This window comes from Filicampus tigris, chromosome 8 (assembly GCF_054856515.1).
Source record: "Filicampus tigris isolate MCC_2025a chromosome 8, RoL_Ftig_1.0, whole genome shotgun sequence".
NCBI lineage: Eukaryota > Metazoa > Chordata > Actinopteri > Syngnathiformes > Syngnathidae > Filicampus > Filicampus tigris.
Window position 1 is genome coordinate 8,593,278 of NC_141224.1, and position 21,362 is coordinate 8,614,639.

At 41.5% G+C, this 21,362-nt stretch overlaps 2 protein-coding genes across 11 annotated transcripts in view; one reads left to right on the plus strand and one right to left on the minus strand.

The window, feature by feature from the left end:
* Positions 1 to 21,264, minus strand: part of znf385d (zinc finger protein 385D) — a 107,491-nt gene extending 86,227 nt beyond the window's left edge. For 3 of the 10 annotated variants that reach the window (XM_086039207.1, XM_086039204.1, XM_086039203.1), the window contains exon 1: positions 20,501 to 21,120. The gene's annotated coding sequence lies outside the window, so the exon portion shown is untranslated. Of the gene's footprint in view, positions 1 to 14,615; positions 14,715 to 20,500 lie in introns of those variants that run through there. The other 7 variants (XM_086039211.1, XM_086039202.1, XM_086039214.1 and 4 more) reach the window with 6 other exon arrangements.
* Positions 20,452 to 21,362, plus strand: part of LOC147143346 (ubiquitin-conjugating enzyme E2 E2) — a 35,625-nt gene continuing 34,714 nt past the window's right edge. Inside the window, exon 1 of the mRNA XM_086039218.1 lies at positions 20,452 to 20,717. The gene's annotated coding sequence lies outside the window, so the exon portion shown is untranslated. The remainder of the gene's footprint in view (positions 20,718 to 21,362) is intronic.

The following is a 21,362-nucleotide window of genomic DNA, read 5'->3' on the forward strand; positions in this document are numbered from 1 at the left end:
TTGATCATCAATGTATTCTTACCTTATCCATCCATCTATCCACCAATCCTACCATCATCCATCCATCTTTCCACCATCCATTCATCTACACACACATGAATCCATACATCATGCATCTGTCCATACAGTCAAGCATACATCCATCAATACGTATCCGTCCAGCCATGTACTATTAATCCAACTCGCCACCATCCATCTATTCTAACATCATCCATCCATCAGTCTCTCACCACCATCCTCCATCCATCAATCCATCTGACCCGCCTTCCTTTAATCAAACCTTCATCCATCCCTTCCTCCCTCCTCCCCTCCATTTATCATCAATCTACCATCCATCCATCTCTCCCTTCTTTGCTCCCTCCCTTAATACATCTTTCATCCATCCATCCACCATTTAACCAACAATGTATCCATCCATTCATCCATCCATCCACGCAAATATCACCTAGAATATGTCATATCAATAGAGTTCTAACCTCCACCAAGGCAAAACAATGGAGCTGCATTTTAGAGAGGTCTAAAGTTTGAAATGAGATGGATAGTTTGTACCATGTCCCTGACTACATTGTGTTTGTTCACTTTCTAACCACAAAGCACTTATTTAGAGATTTAGTTATATATGATCGAGGTACCCGAGATGCGCGAGAAAGAGCTTTTTTTTTTTTTCCACAGTAAAAGATGTCTATTAAATCCAAAATGACCGAGCTGAAGTGGTAAAAGGTCCGGCCTGGAGGGGGATTCATCTTTTACTCTCCAAACCTTCTGGCTGGAGCGCGAGTTGACCACCCGGCAACGTTTACGAGTTTTGACATAAAATGGAGGCCGCGAGGAAAACAATCGCTAAACAACAAGAAGTGAATGAGGCCAAGCTGCTTTGCCATAAAACAAAAAGGGAGAAAACAACATAAGACTGCCGTTCGTCTGTATCAAAAGGTTGACTCTTCCCAAGGGGCTCGACGCTGCGAAACACAGGACTTAGCTATTTGTTAATCCCGGCGAGGCCTGCAGCTGAACAATCAGATAACAGCCAACAAGTCAAGACATTACCACTACAGTTAACTTTTGTTAATTGCGGGCGATGCATTCCAGACCAACCCTTGTTAGGTGAAAATCCACGATAAATACAAACCATAAATAAACAACCGCATAAATCAACTTATTACAACACTTTTTCAAATGTATTCCTTAGTGGCTTTGGTGAATGACTGAAGCATACTTACTGGAAGGCTTATTGGGACAGCTAGCAGCGAGCTAGCGGCCTAGCATCAGAGCACATTATTAAAGTAGCCCTCCCAACTCTGGACCTTCTCTTTCTGTCTTTTTTGTTGTGAATTAAGCTGCATTTCCTCCAGTACAGCTCAGCCATGTTTAGACTTTAGATGGCATGTTGTGACACAATGTGGTAGTACACTACGCAAATCTAAATTTAGACTTGCCCGTATATGCGGTAAAGACCCGTCGAAAGTGATCACTTAAAAATCTGCGCTATAGAATGAAATGCGATATAGTGGCGGTTCACTGTAGACGAGTGTGTCCATTCAGCAACTAGTCGACCTTGACGTTGGCCCCCTGAGACTATGCCGGGTCAAAAGTGAGCATTTGAGATTTAATGCTCTCGCCGTGAAACATGCGGTGTGAGGTAGTGAATCAGGATGATGCTCCATTATCAAGCACTGTTCTATTATTGGTATGCTATTATCAGTCACTATTTCAGTCACCTTGGTAAATGACCTGGTGTGAACAAAGACTTTTTGTGAACGACGGACGGCCTGGTGTGAACAATGGTCCTCTGACTACTTTTGTCCTCCCCTCACGTTGTCCTCTGCGGGCTTTTGTTCACGTGGTTCAATTCTGACATTGTAGTTGGACGTCCTTCCTTCTTCTTAACTGAAGGTTGAAGATGTCAGCTTCTCTGCAGCAGGCCCGGAAGCCAAGTTGTTAATTCATTGATTGAAAATGCTATGACCTCTGCCAAGGTAGACATATTTTCAGATGCGTTTCCTTCTCCGACCAAAATACAAAAGTGGAATTTATAGGATGTTCTCATCTGCATTTGTTTGTATGGAATAGTGAAACCAAAGTGATCTCACAAACAATTACTCTCTGACACAACCACATTTGGCATTAAGCGTTAGAAACAGGTAAGCCGTTGTAGGTAAACCTGGCTTCGCTTTAGAAGCGTTGTAGGCGGCAAATGTGAGATGCCGGTGAATAAATTAATATGGTTCCTGTCTCACTACAGACCGCTTCCATGTTGTGTTACGCCTGATTATGTCTTGTCAGGTTTACCCCGTTTTACTGGCAATAAATGAATCCAAAACTTTATTTATAAAGCGCTTTTAATACAATAAAATGCGGCTTGAAGTGCACTCAGACACACATGCACACAGACAGGTTAAAAAGTATAATGTAATGAGCTATGGCCAGGCACAGAGAATCCAAATGAGGAAACACAATCTCTGCTGACTGTTTCTCATCCACACTGACTGCCGTGACAAATGTTTTGACAATTTAATCATCTCGCCGGGCGGGCATCCTCGGAAATAACAGCCAGTCACACATTTGCCCATCCCATTCTCTCGCATTGTCTTACCACCTTATCGCTTTGCTGCCATGGACTTGTAGTGTAATGTCATGTAAACAAACATACATTTGAGAGTCTGTGCTGTACTGTACTTTTAGTTAAGTGACATACTCAAATCAGTACTTCTAATTGTAGTCTTTTTTTTTAATGCAAACACCTGTACTTCTACTTAAGTACAGAGACTAAGTGCATTGCCAACCTTTGCTGTTAATAACAAGTAACGACATCGACATATTTATGACCACCTGACCAGCCAAAAGAGGAACCGAGTTCCCCAGCGCAAACAATCCCTACGCAGGCGCATCATGGAATAAGTGCTGGCCACAAAGTCTTCATTGACAACAGGGCCACGGATGGAAAAGTTGTAAGCGTAAACACATTGGATGAACTGAGGAGAAGCAATCAGTAGAGCCAAAGCAACATGAGTCATACACATACAACATACGTATTTCACTTTAGAGGGAAATGCAATCACGCACACGACGCTTCCCACATGACCACGCAGTCGCCTCAAAGGTTGTCTCGTTTTTCTCTCTCTGCACCATCTTCAACCAAAAGAAGTTGTTGTGGCTATTTTTGTCTTTTTGCTGTCTTGTCTTTTCTGCCCGTCCGCTCTCAAACCAAAAGGTGTTGTTTTTGTCTTTTTATTTTTTGTGTTACTGCAACTTATTCTGTTTTCTCTGTCTCCTTACAAGCTAATTAACCAGAGGTGTTATTGCTTTATTGTTGTTTTGTCTGTCAGCCCCTTCTCAAACTATGAGTAGTTCAATGTGTTTTTGCTGTCTTTTCTGTCAGTCTCTCCCCATGATGAACCAAGGACCAGCAAGTGTTACTGTATGTGTGCGATTGTTGTCTGACGCTCTTTCCTCTTCTCTGAACCTCTAATACCACCGCATACAGTAGTATCAGCTGGTAATATTGCTGTTGTTCTCAATTTTCTTGCTGTTTCACACATCTTTTCTCTGTCTGACTCCTCTCCAAATGAACGTCAAAAGGAGTATGGGATCAAAGGATATGTTGAAATCTGCCATATGCAGTAGAGAGACCATATAAATAAACATGTGCTACTCCCAGTTGAAGTTTACCATAAAACTGACCCATAAAACAAAAGAGAATTCAACATTGTATTGAAACAGCAATATTTAAATAGGAAGTCAACCCAAACATATTTTCTTAAGAATATGTTCTATGTAGGCCCACTAGTTGAAACACGACATTCTGATTAATATTGTGTTTGTGGAATATAATTTAAGCAGCAAAATCGCCCCGTTTTTAGCTATCTCTGGGGGCGGCCATTTTGTCATTTCTGTCGACTAAATATAACATTACAGATGCTCAGGGCTCAAATAACGACCAATCATGACTCAGCTTCAGAAAACAGGCGAGCTCTGATTGGCTGTTACCTGAGCCCTGAGCAACTGTGATCTCATTTTCAGTCGACAGAAGTGACAAAATGGCCGCCTCCTGAGATGGCTAAAAATGGGTGGATTTTGCTGCTTAACTCATATTTCATATTAATCATATTGCCTTGCTTTAACTAGTTGGCCTGCATAGAACATATTGTTGAAAAAAATATGCTTGGGTTGACTTCCCCCCCTTCTTTTCATCCAACAAAAATCCATTAGCTTGATGATAACATACAATGCAAAATGCTATTGATGGGATAACTGAGCATGGAGGTTATGGTAATTATAAACCTTTAAACAACTACCAGTTTAACACGCATGGAGCAGCAATACATACAAACAGAGCATACAACAAAACTCACAGCCATATGTTTTCTGCTTGGACTGCATTTTATCCATAAGGCTCAGTGCTGCCCTGCATGTTGTGGCATAATGCGGTACTACACCGAAGACACACTCCAAATTCCGATTTGTTTGAATACTGTTAAAACACACCAAAAACGATGAATTGAAAATTGGCAATATCGGAATTTTTCCTTGTAGTATGTCAAATGTCCTTTCTGTTGGGACAAGAAGACATACCGGTACAAGAGTTATAAAAAATACAAAAGGATAGAAATGTTGCTGTTTGATAATGACTACGAAGACCAGAGTCCCGCCTCGGACCGCCATGTGGTGAGCCAGCCGAGGCTTACATAATGTGTCGTTATTAGTCATGTTCCAACGGCTAATTGACAGTAATGGCGACTATCAGCGGAGAGTGGAAAAGCTGTGGAAAGTCAGCACACATGGTTTTGCTTTTGCTTGTTCCCTTCTTTGGCTTTTTTTTCCATTTCAAAGTGACGTGCGGGCGGACGGCGGGCCGACCTTTTCGCGGCGTGTCGCGTCCCACCCGTCCAGCTGTCACTCTCGCTGCTCCAGTCGCAAAACACCAATCAGCTTGTTTACATTGTTGGCACACAGGCCGATGCTCGCTCATATTTTGGGGTTCCTCGCTCTGCATCTGCAGAGCTTGCTTTTTTTTATTTTTCATTTTCCCCGAATACTTCCTGATTACCAGTGGGCACCTCCGACCCTTTGCAGATGCCGTTTCTCTCCCTCTATACCAGAATGGGTGGCAGTAAGTCACACACAAGTCAGCAAGTCTCAAGTCTTAACCTTCAAGTTTCAAACCAGGCAAGTCCAGTGGCATCCCCAATAAATTTCAGATGAGTCAAGTCATTACTTGGGTGAAACAAGTCCTAAGTCAAGTCATTCAATCTTGCTCAGTCACAACATAGCCTATGAAGTGTTCAAACGCAGACGGCTTAATTTTTGTGAATTTAGTATTTGAATTTAGAATTTAGCGGGGTTTTTTTAGGTTAAAGTTAAATATTTGTATTTAAGGTATTCCAGGTTACGAGTAGTATATAATGGGCAATTCATAGTCTAATTTGGCAAAAACAATATTGTATTGAAAAAGTTGTTCAAAGACGTATTTGATGTAATTTCATTGCAAAACATGACACCTAAGAGAAAAAAAAAATCTTCAAAACCAGACCAAGTACAACATTTTCACCTAATCAATAATAGTTGAGTGTGCTACAACTACAGTCAGTTGCACTAACACTTATCCTTCATTTAAATGAACACTTAATCCGAACCTTTCATAGGGGAAGACAAATGACACAGGGTCGGATATCTGCGTGGGTTTCTCAATCATCCTTTGTGTCGGTGCTGTTGCTGTTGCCTTTATACAATATACGAGCATGACAATTGACATCAAGGAGGCCTTGGTATTATTACTTACAAGTGTATCGTGTTTTATATGCACTCTTCTGTCTGTCAAATAACTTCAGAAAATATGTTTTTGAAGGTGCTATATAAATAATGTTTCCTAGCATGTTGTGGAACAACGTGGTACTACCCTGAAGGCACCCAACATTAAATTCAGACATGCATATACTGTATAGTGTAAAAACAAATACAGTATACACTCAAATATACATACATATATATATATATATATATATATATATATATATATATATATATATATATATATATATATATATATATATATATATATATATACACACACATATACACATAAATAAATAAATATATATATATATATATATATATATATATACACATATATATGAATGGATGTAAAATACACCATTTGGAATTCCGCAATATAGTTATATGACAACTTTCACTGTATTGTGCAAAACAAGAAAGATTGATGACTTCCACTATTCCACTTGCTCACATTCTCTCTGTTGGCAGATGCGAGTCAGCACCAGAGGGACAAACAGACAACATTTAGCTCGCTCGTTAGCATGATAGTCGCTACGCTAACAGCACAAATGAGTCCAATTGACTAATACGTGCAACATTTTTCTCACAGCCAGGCTACCAGGGCTGACCTACAAACACTGCTTTAAATGTCAAATTGCCGAAAATGCAGTCATTTCATTTTCTTTTTCACAAACAGACACACACACATACACACACACACACACACACACACACACACACACTGGCTGACTGACTTATTGGTGTTCCCTGGCGGTGCCGTGTGGGTCAGAGGAGGGGCCTAGTCGGGTAGACAGTGGCGTTCATTTCACACTCGGGTGCACGCACATAGCACTTCTGTGCCGGCACAAGCCATCACTCACATGCACGCTCTCTCACACACATACACACGCACAGGACAAATTGCCTGCTTCACCTTTCTCTGAACACACAACATGAACACAACAACCTCCCTTTGTCTCCTGTGTATATTTATAGATGTGGTTATTTCTTACTTTTAACATCCCCACCCAACTAATCCTCATCAAACCCCTCTAATCAAGAATTATTGCGACTAATTATCAAGTTGTGTATTAATCAACTAACCTGATCTAATCCTCTCATTTTGTCATCATCATGCCCGTCTACTCCTCATCTCACTCGATTTATCAACACCAAACTCATCTTCTAATTGGCAATTCACACAACTAATCAACTCACTCTTCTAGTCCTTATCTCACCCGACTAAAACATCTGCTAGCACAACTCATTGTGACCTCACCTACCTATTCATTTCCTCCACAGTCTACTCATCTTCACCCATGTTAGCTTGCGCACAATTTACCATTACCAAACCCGTCTACTACTCGTCAATACACACAACAAACCAACCAACCAATCCATCCACTCATTGCCTAACCCATCAAATAATCATCTTATCAACTCCAACTAATCATCAGCTGGAGTAGCTAATTGCCACCACCCCCATCTAGTCATCATCACACCCACCAAATCACCTAACAGGACTGTTCTTCACCACACCCATCTAATTCTTAATCCATGCTTCAAATTGTCCCCTAACCCAACTATTGTTCATCACCTCACCCAACTTAACCACCTCACCCAATTTAACTCATAAATTACAGTCACTCATCTAAATCTCACCCGTCTAGGTGTCAACACTACATTACCTCACTGGTGTAATTTCAGTTCACTCATCTACTGCTAACCTAAAACCTAATCATCACCTCATGCAACTAATCAACTAGCACAACTAATTGTCACTCACCCGTTTAATCATAAGCTCTCTGGTTTGTCTGCCACCTCAACTGTGGTGAGCGGAAAAACAACTTCTACAGCTTAATGCTAACATACAGTATAATGAAACACCATAGATGTGCTAATATCGGTTCGAAAAGCTGTGTCTTTACCAGAAGCCGTCCACTTTAAGGACATTAGGATGGTCCACGTAGCAGATGCTAAATGTCGATGACATGTAACCACAACACTCAGCCTCAGGGAAGATACAAGTCCAGTCTGGTCTTTGGATATTTGGATTTCCCCCCAACACAAACCCCAAAACTGGCTCAGTTGTCAGAAGGAACCATGCTAATACAAAAGGATGTCGGGCATGTTGGTTTGAAGTAGCCATTTTCAGACACCAGTTTCACACACAGCCATTTTGGGAAAATTCCAGGGCTCTGTCCTTTAAGAACTCGTACTACTTCTTCAAAGGCAGAGTTTCTTTATTTTAATTATGTGAAAGTTAGAAATGTTCAAATATGACATAAAACAATGGTCCCACATTTATTAAAGGTTTTAATAAAGGAAAACACAGACTTTATATCATTTGCTAAGGGGAAAAATTGCTTTGGATGTCAACGTACTTTATATTGCAAAGTAGGTTTTGTACACTATATTATTCTGAATGTGTAAGAGTCTCTGGCTAGTGCAATTCATTTCTTGAGCTGCGTACAGCATTTTGTGAAGGGGGAAAGCAATGTTTCCCTCCCGGTGGCAGTGATGTGTAAAATATGCAAATGAGTATATGAATATTCATGAGGCGTGCATGCGTCCCGAAGTGACTTGGACAGACGCGACAGTTGAGTTCAGGGTTCAAATCGTCAGTCTAGATGTTGTGACTCCATCTTGTTCTAATGTGGAATGTGTGTGAGTGTGTTTTTGTATTATTTGACTTCGTTCGTGCAAGACTCTCGAACTGTCAGCGGAAGTTTCTTTTTCCTGAGTGCTCTCAGCTTGTATAAAGATGACTTTTACGAGGTGCTTGCCTGACAGCACAATAAAAGGCAAAAAAAAACTGGAATGAATGAATGTAGTGTAATTCTGAGCTCTCAAAACCCCAAAGTATCAATACAGCAGCAGACTTGAAATAATATTGTAACCATGTGTTTACATAAGCATGCTACAAACATCAAATTTATACAGGCAGAATCTTATGCCTGTGCATCATATGTATCAGCCATCATCTAGTGGTTGGAATATATCCCACCGGGACTTTTCCACTCCATGACAACGAGGCGCTCTAAAGCAGCCACGCCAGCGTGAAGCACTGCTCCAAATGCTGGCTGTCACGTTAATCCTATTCGTGAAGTGCGAGCACTCACATCCTACAACGAGACGCTCTAAAGTGGCCATGCTAGCAGACCATGGCTGTTGATGCGGACTAAGATGTTCAAATGCGCTTACACACAAAGGATAGTTTTATTTGTTTTCTGTTAGTTTGCCGATAGGTCAGTCAGCTAGTCAGTCGATTGATCTGTCAGTCAGTTGGTCAGTTAATGAGTCGGTCACTTAGAGAGTTGGTTGGATGGTTGGTCAGTCGGTCGGTCAGCTAGTGAGCCCTGTTTGCGCTCGGCATAAAAAAATGATTCATTTTTGTGCCAGGGCAAGTCTAGTTTACCGTGTTTGAGAATTTGGCAGCCAGTGCTGCGCCTTACTGGGTGTTCCAGCATACCGAGGACGTTTTTTTTTTAACGGCCCCCGGCGCACTTGACAATTTGGTGACTGAAAGCAGACTAGACTTAAGACTAGGTGCAACCAGGTCTAAGTTGGCACAGGTGGCATAACATGATTCTGGTGAATTTGATCAAAGCGCAGGCCCTGGCCAACTTTACGTCATCCACCCGTGAAGGTCTGCTTGCAGTTCCTTATAAACGCACTTTTCGCTCTTCGATCTTATGTATGGACTCTAATCAAGTCTATTTCGGCTTCCATATTATTAAAAGGCTGTACTGTACACCTCTCCTGCCTTGAATTTAAAGGAAATGAGAAGAGCCGCTTCCATTGGCTGGGAAACAAATCAGCTTCGTTCACTCCCACAACTGCGCAGACGTCTTGATTAGTTGGTTAGTTAGTATCCGTTTAGTGTCAACGAGTTAGTTGGTCGGTTAATCAGTCAGTCAGTTGGTCAGTCGGTTAGTCAGCCAGTAATTTGGTTAGTTGCTCAGCCAGGCAGTCTGTCGGCCGGTCTGTTGATTCATTGGTCAGTCAGTCGGTCGGTTAGTAGGTTTGTTAGTCGGTTGGTCAGTCAGTCACTCAGTAGGTCGTGTTTTCTCCAACCGGACAGATATATTTGGTCTCTGCGGTTTTCCGTCACTCTTCTGTTTGTTGTTTTTTGCAGGGCTGTTTTTTCTTTCTAATGACATGTCGCAGAGAAGGTGTGCAGGGTAATAGCAGGTCAATAAAAGACAAGCAGCAGCAGTTGTTTATGTGAGTTGATCTTTTTTGCTTTGCCAGTGTTTTTAATACTATGAAAAGGTTTAATGTCCCACGTTGTTTCTATTCTCCAATCTAAAAGAACAATCTGTAAGTAACTTCAAACATCTTTTCTTTTGAATTGTTTGTCTGGTGCACAGATTCAATTCTTGCACTATAAAAGCGCCGTTATGAGTTTTTCGTGTGGTTTGTGCAGTGCAATTTTTGTGGTGGCTCTTTTATGATTAGCAGAATGACTCAGAAAGTTAGGACGACCCGAGAAACATCCTGTAAAAACCTGCGGCGGAGAATATTTTATAGGCGACGTAAAATATTAGCACCACAGACCTCACCGCGTTATTACCATCCAGAATATTAGAATGCAGCCGGATTTGTGACATATCATCGCCCGTGATTAACAACATTTGTGAGCTAGTCGTCTTTAAATCGAATATGGGACTATCACGGCCGACTGACGCCATGACATCACCAGGCTGACACAGCAAAAAAAAAAGCCCCCCAAAATTGTTTGGTTTTGTTTGTTTTTTTTTTAGGATTCCAACGTTGGTTAATCTGGAACGAATATCCCCCCTGGTGGCTGTAAACAGCAAAGAGCATTATGACATCGCAGCCATCAGATCGGACGTAATAAAGTGACACTCTTCTACCATACAGTAACAAATCGGCTCTACAGTTAACCACCATTTATCGTTGGGGATACGTTCCAGACCCACCAACGATAAATCTCCAATGTAGATCTACACCATATAAAACGTTTTTTAAAAATATTTTAACCCTCTTATCCGCTTTAAACACATCATTACACTCATTAAAACAAACTGTAACGTATTCAAACATACTCTTTAAAATAATCTTTCATACCTGTTCTCACTCTCTCGCGGTCAAGAAATATCACTCTCTCGCGGTCAAGAAATAGGACACGATCGGACAATATCACTTTGACAAAATGAAAAGAAGACTCTCCAGTTCGCACAGTTCTACAGATAATAAGCTAAGCATGATTTCTTCAATCTGTTTGTCACTCCTATAGTTGAGGTTTTCGGTAAAACTGACACACATGCAACAAAAGAGAATTAAATGTTGTATATCTAAACACCTACATTTTCAACCAAACAATAACATATATCATACAGCATTTATTTTCTAATGAAAGTCTGCTAGCTTAATGCTAAATGTCATAGACGGCCTTATATAAATTACCATCGACGTTTTTGTAATTATAAACCTTTAGACAGATGGGACTTTAACACACACATGGAGCAGCAACTCATACAAACAGCATAAAACAATACAAGCATGTATTCTCTCTGCTCTGTTGGAACAACGAACGAATATTAGTGAATATTAGTTGGGGACCTTCTCTGTCTTGTTTTTGTTTTTTTAAACACTTTTTTTATTGTGAAAGGACAACTGATTACAATGAGACGTGAGGGCGGCAATGTGCAACAGCTTGAGTGTGAATGTTTATCATGATGCTTAAAATAAAATAAGAGACAATCAGTAAACGGAACACTGAGCTCCGATTGGGCCACTGAACCTGCCATAAATCATTGCCTTTGTTTGCCTCCCTGGGAACACAAAGTAAAAAATAACATGGCTCGTTTTTTTTTTTTTTCTCAAGAAAGATTTGCTGATAGTTTGTTTTAGGTGTTTGGCTTTTTCTTGGCAGTAGTGTTGTATGTTTTGGAAAAACAAGTTGAAACCCAGCAAAAGGCCAGCAGAGCGAAACGTGGGGAAAAAAGAGGTGGTCTATTGGAATGTAGCTAATTAAAGAAAGGGGGTGGTGTTGGACGGGGGATGTTCTTCACACAAGCGTCAAAATGTTTAAATGTGATTCTGGCCCCACCTGCAGCACAGATGGAACAATGCACATATTTTATGTTATTTTCCCATCATTAAAAATAGATGAAAACATCTCGTCTTTGTGAAATGTGTTGGCCGCATTCCGCGACGCTAATAAACAAATGGATGTATCGCTGCTAATGACGACTTGCTTTCACGCCCGGAGACAAATTAACCAACGAGCTGGAAATTACTGCTTCAGATAAGCAAGAAAAATAACAAAGAAAAAAAAGTCAGTTTACAAAAGAAAAAAAAGGGAAAAAAAGCTGCAAGACAAAATAAATATCTAGTTGCTTTGTTAGGTACACCTGCACCATCTAATAATCCAATACAACGTCATCATTTTACACTTATATGACACTGATTCTGTCATTAAACTTAACATTGACTCTTTCTTTGGTTGGGCCATAGAGACACTTGGATGCGTTTTGGTATAAGATAAGAACTGGGGAGGGAACGGCATTTGGTGATTTATTTGTTTTCACTGCTTGTAGAAGTCCCCATAATTTTTGTCCATGTGTTATGAATTGCAATTGGTGTTCTAATAAATAAATACAATACAAACAGATCTTGAAAAAGACTATTGCTCGTTAGTTAGTTAGTTAGTTAGTTAGTTAGTTAGTTAGTTAGTTAGTTAGTTAGTTAGTTAGTTAGTTAGCAGGATGATCTGATATTGATATCGTTTGGCAAAAGACACAGTGATGTGTAACTTTCTAAAAAACAAATAAAAAAAGAAACCCATGAGTCACAGAGAGAAAGCGGCTCGGCCACCAGAGTGAGATTGTTTGGAAAAGTCACTTGACCAAAACGTGCGACCGGGCAATCACGTGCCATTGTGTCGCTAAATTGGAGAGCACTTGTTGTTCTTATAGTTGTGTGTGTTCGTGCGTGTGCGTCTTGATTGCGTTTCAATAGCCACTGATTGATTGCTGCCAGTACCCAACACAACAATAGGGAACAATTGCATGCTCAGAAACAAAGCAAAAGCAACGACACGCAAGGTGCCTTTTATGTATAATCACCAGGTTTGTGTAATGTGCTCTGTATTTTCTATACTACATTGACATTTACAGTTTTTGCCAATCACTTTGACACTTGTCTCAGAACATTGACGTCATTTTTCACAAATCTAGATACAAAACACAACATGCTCAACACTTGTGCCACACGCTATCTGTTCAAACCATTGCATTGTGTATTCATATCTTTAAAGAAAGCTTGCACTCACAGTATCATTTGTTCAAACTACCATAACTTCTATATTCACAATTTAAACACTTTCATACACACTCTCACACACTAATGAAAGGCTCTCACGCAGGCTACCATTTTTTTCCACTCACATTCACTTCCACTAAAACACTCTCATGCCCATGAGTGAAAACGCTCTCATTCACACTACTGAAATGCTCTCAAAAACACAAATGAAATGAAATGCACACAAAAAATGCTCTCACGCGCACAACTGATCTTTTTGTTCACATTCACAGGTAAAATGCTTTCACACACAAAAATGATATGCTCTCACACCCTCATAAAAACTACTGAAGCGCTCTCATACACACTAACGAAACTCTCACACGCTACTGAAACCCTCCCACCTGATTTTCTTTCACTCTAAGACAGTACTATAATCTCACAAACTTTTATACTGTTAAAATGCTCTCATGGTCACTGTAGAATTTTTTTCTGCCTACATGCACTCCTAAACATTCTCACACCGTTAAAAAACTTCTCATACACACTATTCAAATGCTCTCATACACACTCCTGAAACACTCATACACACTATGGTGATAAACCGGAGCTCACTGTATTTATTTTTTGTGATATACTGTATTTGGTTATTGATGCACCCTGAAAATATTCTCATTTAAAAACTATGTCTTGACTCAATGAGCTTGGGAAACACTGACGTAGGTTACATTTTCACATAATAACCTCCCACACAATATTATACACACTTTAACTGCACTTTGTGTGCTTTTCGCAGTGGAGTATAAGTCCACATTTTAAAGGTAAACTTGAGACTTAAATGTCACGCTTCTTATGTTTGCAGGTTAAGCGCATGAATAAAAAATGCAGTGTTGATGAAGCCGCATACATAATCCATAAACATGCCTTCAAGATTAAAGGTGGAGAAATGCAAAAGCAAGCTCGTTTATTGAGCTAATGAGGCTGCAGGGAAGAAGAAGGAAAAGCGCACAAGCCGCCTTAATTGCTCTTAGGAAAATATTTGCTTTTATTTTTGCTAGAAATCAGAGGAGAGGGAATGGACTGAAATGTGAATTCCACACCATTTGAAGGGAATATCTATGCAAATATGTCAGAAATTAATGTCAATTTAAAGATGTGGCAGTCCAGTGGAACCTGAGGGGGAACGTTTTTTTTCACAAGTTGAGATGTGGAACCTCTCATTTCTACTGAGCGAAAATCCAATTTCATGGCAAATGTACCGATTTTAAGGAGTCAAAAAAAGTGCTTCTCATAGTACAGGAGCGCAATTGCGCCTGCTGAGATGCTTTCAGGCTTCCGAGGCCTGTTAGCAAGAGTGTGATGAGCGCTCATTTGTCATGCTTTTAAACGGCTTGTCCACCTCATGAACACAACAAACGACCTCGGCACGTGGCTGACAATGATGCCACACACGCACAGAAAGGGGAGAGAGGGATATGGTGATCATGGAGGTCTCAGAGCACCTCCTTGTGTTTAAAAGCAGCAAGTGACAACAAATAAAACAACATGGAGAGTTTTTGAGTAGATTTGACTTGCATAGTGTTTGTTTGGGGCGGCACGGCGGTCGACTGGTAAGCACGTCCGCCTCGCAGTGCAGAGGCCGTGGGTTTGAATCCGTCCCCGGTCTTCCTGTGGGGAGTTTGCATGTTCTCCCCGTGCCTGCGGTGAGTTTTCTCCGGGTACTTCGGTTTCCTCCCACATTCCAAAAACATGCATGGATAGGTTAATTTGACACTCTAAATTGTCCCTAGGTGTGAATGGTTGTTTGTTTTTGCGTGCCCTGCAATTGGCTGGCAACCAGTTCAGGGTGTATCCCGACTACTGCCCATAGACAGCTGGGATAGGCTCCGGGACGCCCGCGACCCTTGTGAGGATAAGTAGTTTGCATAATTAATGGGTGGATGGATAGTATTTTTTTTACCGGTAATGTGAGTAACTTAAGTTCTCAGCAAATAAAAAGTTGATTTTAATTGGAGTATAATGCATCCACTACTTTGAGTAAAATTCTCTTCCAAGTGAAAATTTTACTCTATTTAGACTGGGACCAAATATAGTATTTTTCTAGAGTAAAATGTACTCTACAAAATTTACTTTGATAGCACGAAAGAATGAGCCATTGCTAGTTTCGCAGTAGATATTATATTTAAAGCTCTGCAAAAATGAAAAGACCCTTGCAATTGTCAGATTCTGTTATTTATAGAAATGTTTGGCTAAAATTAACATTTCCATTTTATTCACAAATGACAATACCAGTCTGAAATTCCAAACAGTATAATTATTTCCTGAATTGACCTGCAGAGAATGAAGAATAACAAAAAAGGTCCAGTGTTTTTCTGTAGTTGTCGTCACAAATTTTACAACCTCTGAAGTGCATCCAGTGACATCTACTGCCTCGCCATGCACACTGCTGAACTTGCAGCAACAGTACAATGACAACGTCGCGATAGCACACTTCACGCTCATCGGTGCAATCTGCTGCCATCTCTGATGCCACGGGAACCCAGCCCTTTTTTCCCCCCATGTTGATGCAAGATGAGCGTTTTAGGGGGATGGTAGAAAGGGGGGTGGTGGTGGTAGTGGTGGTGGGGGGTGGGGTTCAGTTTCGTTCCAGGGGTTAAATTTTATCCAAAGGATTTCTATGACAAAGCCGAGCAGGCGTGACCTTGGGGCCCGAGATGGGGGCCCAGAAGTGGCGCACCCCCTTTTCTCATGTAGGTCACCGTCCATCATGCCCGTGCCGCTTAATCATGTTGATATAATCTCGCCTGAGGCTAATCGGCTAAAATGAGCGCACCAGGATGAACTGACAGGGAACCGATGTGCTCGGAATCAGAGTTTTTTGATCTCACCCGTTGTTCTGAGTATTGATGGGACCCGAGCACACTTGTTGAAACAATACTACAACTAATATGTTTGGAATCACTCTCCATCCACAATACAAGACAGTGGTACCTTGATTTATAAGTGACCCGACTTCGTTTTTTGGGAGTTTTAGAGTTTTTGGAGATACAAGTCAGCACTCGGCAGAATTTTTGCTTTGACTTGAAAGATGTAAGATGAAAAATGTAAGATACAAGCACTTGAGGGTGGTCGCGAAATCAGTCACTTCACGACAACCAGCATTTTGGCAGCTATACTGAATAATACTTCAATAAAGAGGATTCAAGTTATTTATTTCCACTCCTTATTGATGTTTCATTTTAAACAAAGCATAAAACAAAGATGTGTGCAGTATTTAAAACAACTGCGTAACTTTGCCTTAGAACGTCCGCCAGCTTTTAATGCTAACATACAAAGCAAAACGTCAGCCACGGGCTAAGGACTAGCATTGATAACACACAAACAATTGTGCTCATTTTTTTTGGTTTCCTTTCCTTTCTTTTCAGAGGTTAAAACATGTAACGGGTTACACTGGCCCATGAACACACACACAGTTTACCCTAATTTAACACATAAACTATAGAGTTCTATTTTGGACAGTTCAGCATGAAACGGGAAACATGGACCCATGAACATAATTTACCGTATTTACCGTATTTAACACACCAACAAAAATGTCCTGTTTTGTTTTTTCATTTTACTTTTCCCTTTTTCAATTGTTAAACATGCAGTGAATCACACTGACACGCCGCCACCCGACACACACACACACACACACACACACACACTCCAATTCAAAGCACAAACAAGTTCGCTGTCTTTTTTGGGCAAACTTTTTTTTATCATGCAGTGGGTCACACTGACCCATGAACACAACCACACATACAAAATTTCCCAGGATCTAGCACACAAACAAATGTGTTTATTTATATTTGTATGGGTAAAATACATCAGGTCACACTGACCCATGAACACAACCACACACACACACTTTAACTCAATTTAACTCACAAACATGCTTATTGTGGGTTACTTTTTCTTTTTAGGGGAGATGGATAAGCATGCAGTGCATCAATATGGTCCATGAATATACAGACACACAATTTGATGGCTTCTATTTTTGAGTTACGTGATGGGATGGGATGTATTAATAGATGGATAGACCTGAGGGTTTCCAATGCATTAGTCCCTAAAATAAATGCTCAAAATTAAAGTAATACTGTATACTTTTAATAATCTATGAAGTGTAATTGATTAGCATATTAGCATTGATCGTGCTAGGTACCTCTACCTTTGCACTTAGGCTGGAATAAATCTGCATTACCTTGCAATAAAAGTACACTTACAATACTGTTAAGAGGTCTACATGATCCAAAACGACAGTCATGTGCTTGCAATTATCTGGCCGAGCTTTAGCTGCTTCGCATTAAATGTAATCAGGGCCTCGTCAAGCCTCTACGCCTTGCGTTGACCCCCCCGGAGGCCTTTCCGCGCAGCAGCCATCGCAATTAAAATGGAAATGTGGGGATGTAAAAGTTGAAACATCAGCCCGCTGCCCGTCCCTGCGGGGTGAGTCAATGCGGCATTGAGTACAAGTCAAGTGTTGGGGGTCACAATAGTCAGTCGTGTCCCCTCGAATGTCTGAAAATATTGGCCCCAGACACCAGTTTTGCCGATCAGCATGAAATTGAGTGGACATGTCTATCATAACAGAACGCACCAATAAGTCTCAGTACTTATAAAAGAAACTGAACAGGAAATCTGCCATTTTGGTTTGAAGCAGCTATTTCGAGCAAATGCTTGGGTTCGCACCTTCATAGAAAGTTAGAAAAAATCACAGATACCAGTTTCACCAATCAACACAAAATTGGGTGTAGATGTCTAACATAAAAGTGCATACCAAAAAGTCTAAGAGACCAAATTGAACAGGAAGTTGGTCATTTTAGTTTGAAGCAGCTAATTGGGGCAATTTCAGTGCACCTTAAAGTTAGAAAAGCAATCAGCACTGAACACCAGTTTTACTGATCAGCATGAAATTGGGTGGACGTTTTTCTGATAACAAAAAGCACCAAAAAGTCTCAAGAATGGCCCAAAAACGTGCAGGAAGTCTGCAATTTTGGTTTGAAGCAGCCATTTTGGCTGAATCTCAAAGCTTGTGTATTTTGGCAAACTCGGACTAGGGAATTCACCCAATCGGATTGATTTTTCCTGAACAGATGGCTTGGCTGATGCTAAATTGAAGATTTTTTTGTCTATAACATCATCTTGTGTGTTTTGACATGAGGTCGAAGTCTGATGAACATTTTGAAGACTTGTCATTTGCCATTGCTTTAATTATGGTTATCGTCATAATAATGATTTATGTAGCAGTATATTTTTTCTCCCGCGACCCTTGTGAGGATAAGCGGTATAGATAATGGATGGATGGATATATTTTTCGTTTAGTTACAGTGAAACCTATAAAGTACAATCGAACAGCCAATATGGTCGACCTGTAATTTCGTTCCGATTTGGACAAATAATTGAAAAAAAAAATACCATTTAGCTTGAACGTCTCCAAGCTTAGCTGCAAGCACCTCATACAACGAATTCAAATGACTATGCAGACAGCTGTGTAGCTTTATCTAGACTAAGTATTTATTGAGCTAGCTCAATTCGAACTGTAAAATATGTATTTTCTATTGAAAATAAAATCCAATTAAGTAAATTCTTCTTCACTAGTTTGAGGGTTCGGCATCCCATGACATGAAAGCTGGGCAATCAAAATCTCCTATATTTCCGCGAGCCAAGCATGCAGACGTGGTGACATAACACGTCTTAGCTCGGTGGCTCGCTTGCTTCTGGAAAAATGTGAACCGAGGAGGCGGATGAGGGGCCTGGAGTGCTTTTGCATGTTTGTACAGCGATTAACAAAGCTTCTGAATGTGTGTCACATAGTGTGCAAACGTAGGCCCACAATACACTGATGCTGTGTGTGAACTGCAGTAGTACAAAAACAAAAACACTGGTGCCACTTAGTAGTGAGCCATCAGGGCCAGAAGAGCCTTCTCTGTTGATTTTAACACTATCAAAAACACTGACCTACATTTACAACCTAAATTCCAATATTTGTTCCATCAATTTGTATAAACCGGTATTTATTTTCAATAGTTTATTCTGTTTATTTGGTAACATTTCTCTTGGCTGCACTGCTACCAGTATGTGTTTGTAGTTGTCAGTGATTTCTTTATATTTATATCTATATATAACCCAAATGTTTTTTGTTTTTGTTCTTCCTTGTCCTCCTAGGGTTAAGATCAAGGGATGTCGTTGATACTTGTCAACTGTGAGCATGTGAAGCCCTTTGAGATGCTTCTGTGATTAAAGGTTGCATCAAATTTGGCTTGACTTGACTATATTTATTTTTTTTGTCAGTCAATCAGATTTCAGCCTCTTTGCATATGTTGCCATGTCAATCTAACCTGCCCAGGGCCTTCAGAATTAGTCGTGCTGGCCCATGGAACTTTAACTAAATTACCAATGGGACTGTTTCTTTTTCAGATTTTAAATTCGTCCTCCCAGGACCCAAAATAACATCAGCATTCCTCCATCCTCTGATAGGTTGATCAGTGTAAAACTGTAACCGCCAAGTTCAACAAGCAAAATACGTCAGTAGCAATCCACACGTATTACTTCATTTAATACTTAGCATATCTGATGAGTGTGATGTACTTTATGTCATCTTCCAAACCGCTTATCCTATATAGGGTCGCGGGGAGTTGCTGGAGCCTATCCCAGCCGTCAATGGGCGAAGGCAGACTACACCCCGAACTGGTCGCCAGCCAGTCGCAGGGCACACATAGACACTGTCACTGAGCGGGAATCGATCCCACGCTGCCCGCACACAACTCAGGCGTGTGTACCACTACACTATCAGCGGACCTTGTGATGTACTTTATGTAATTGTTTTATGTTGCTGACATTAGAGACACTATTAGATAAGGATTAGGCTGCAGTAGTGGTGTCCGAAATGAAAAAGTGGTATGAGCCATGCCTAATATATTAAGAGCACATACATTGTCCGTATTTAAAATAACATTTTTGTCATAGATCTGGTTAGGAAGTGTGTGGTCCTATGTGACCCCCCAGGAGCGCTGAAGAATAATGGTGCCCCCCCCCCCCCCCTCCACCATTTGAGTTGCCCATCCCTGCTGTATTGTTTACAAACATTCTGAAATGGTCTTTGTAGTGATTACTAATTTGGGAGAAGGGAACCGCGACCCTTGTGAGGATAAGCGGTATAGATAATGGATGGAATGCCTGTTTCATCTCGAACACAACAATTGCCTGATAACTACTGACCCACGTGACAAAAGTATCCCAAGAAATAAATAGAAAAATGGGAAACTGGCATGGACCCGAAGAATCTTTTGTTCTCACTGTTTTAATTGATCCATTAGCGCGCACGCGCAGTGTGGGTCTCGGGCTCGGCGCGGTCCCGCGTGCACGCATCGCGTCGGGAGCGCGCAAGCGGGGGCGGTCCGGTCCGGAGGCTTACCTCCTCTCCTCGCTTCTTCTTCGTCTTGTTCTTGTTCTCAGCGCTGCTTGCTTACGGCTCGTTTCTCGCTGCCTCCACCACGCGAGTTTAAAGAGCAAAAGGACGACCGGGAGCGAGTGAAAAGGCGGCCGTGTTCCTGAGGATCCCCGTCTCTTCGATCTTTTTTTGGGATTAAAAATCACGCCGAATCGCAGCGTTGACGGCCGAGCGCCAGCAGGTAAACACGATCAAGTCGAAGCGAATGTCCCATGGAAAGTGTTTCTTTTCTTCTTCTTTTTTCAATTACCGCCTCGGAAGAGGAGAGAGAGAGAGGAGGTGGAGGTGGAGGTGGATGTGCGGGGGACGAGCCTCCCTTTGTGCGGAAGACACAGGGTCACAATGTGGACGCTCGACGGTCGCTCGCCTCAGCCGGCCCCACCGTCGAGCGTTCTCCCGCGGCAGCTGTCGTCTTCCCGACAGAAACGCCTTCTTTTATGCGTCTTTTCGTCAAGTTTCCAACTCCGAGGCCTGCTCTCAACCACCCCCTCCCCCGTCTGCGTTTAAACCCCCCGGCGGCGATGTTGTAACGCACCCTACTTTTAGCCTCGCAGCTAGCTTCCCTGTGACGTTCAGGGAAGGCTCGGTTTCCAGCCCCCGCTCGACCCCTATTGTGTGTTGTGCCCCCACAATGCGGCGGCTCGGCGCATGTGAGCGGCGGAGGGGACTGTCGTGAACCTTGACCGGCCTCGGTGCTTTGTTATGGGGCACCGTAACCCCTCGACGTGTTTTGGTACGGCTTTCGTTCCATTTGAGAGCCGACGTCTACCACCGCCATGAAACGCCCCCTCCGCCAGCCCCGGGAAAGGCGAGCTTGTTGTCCGTC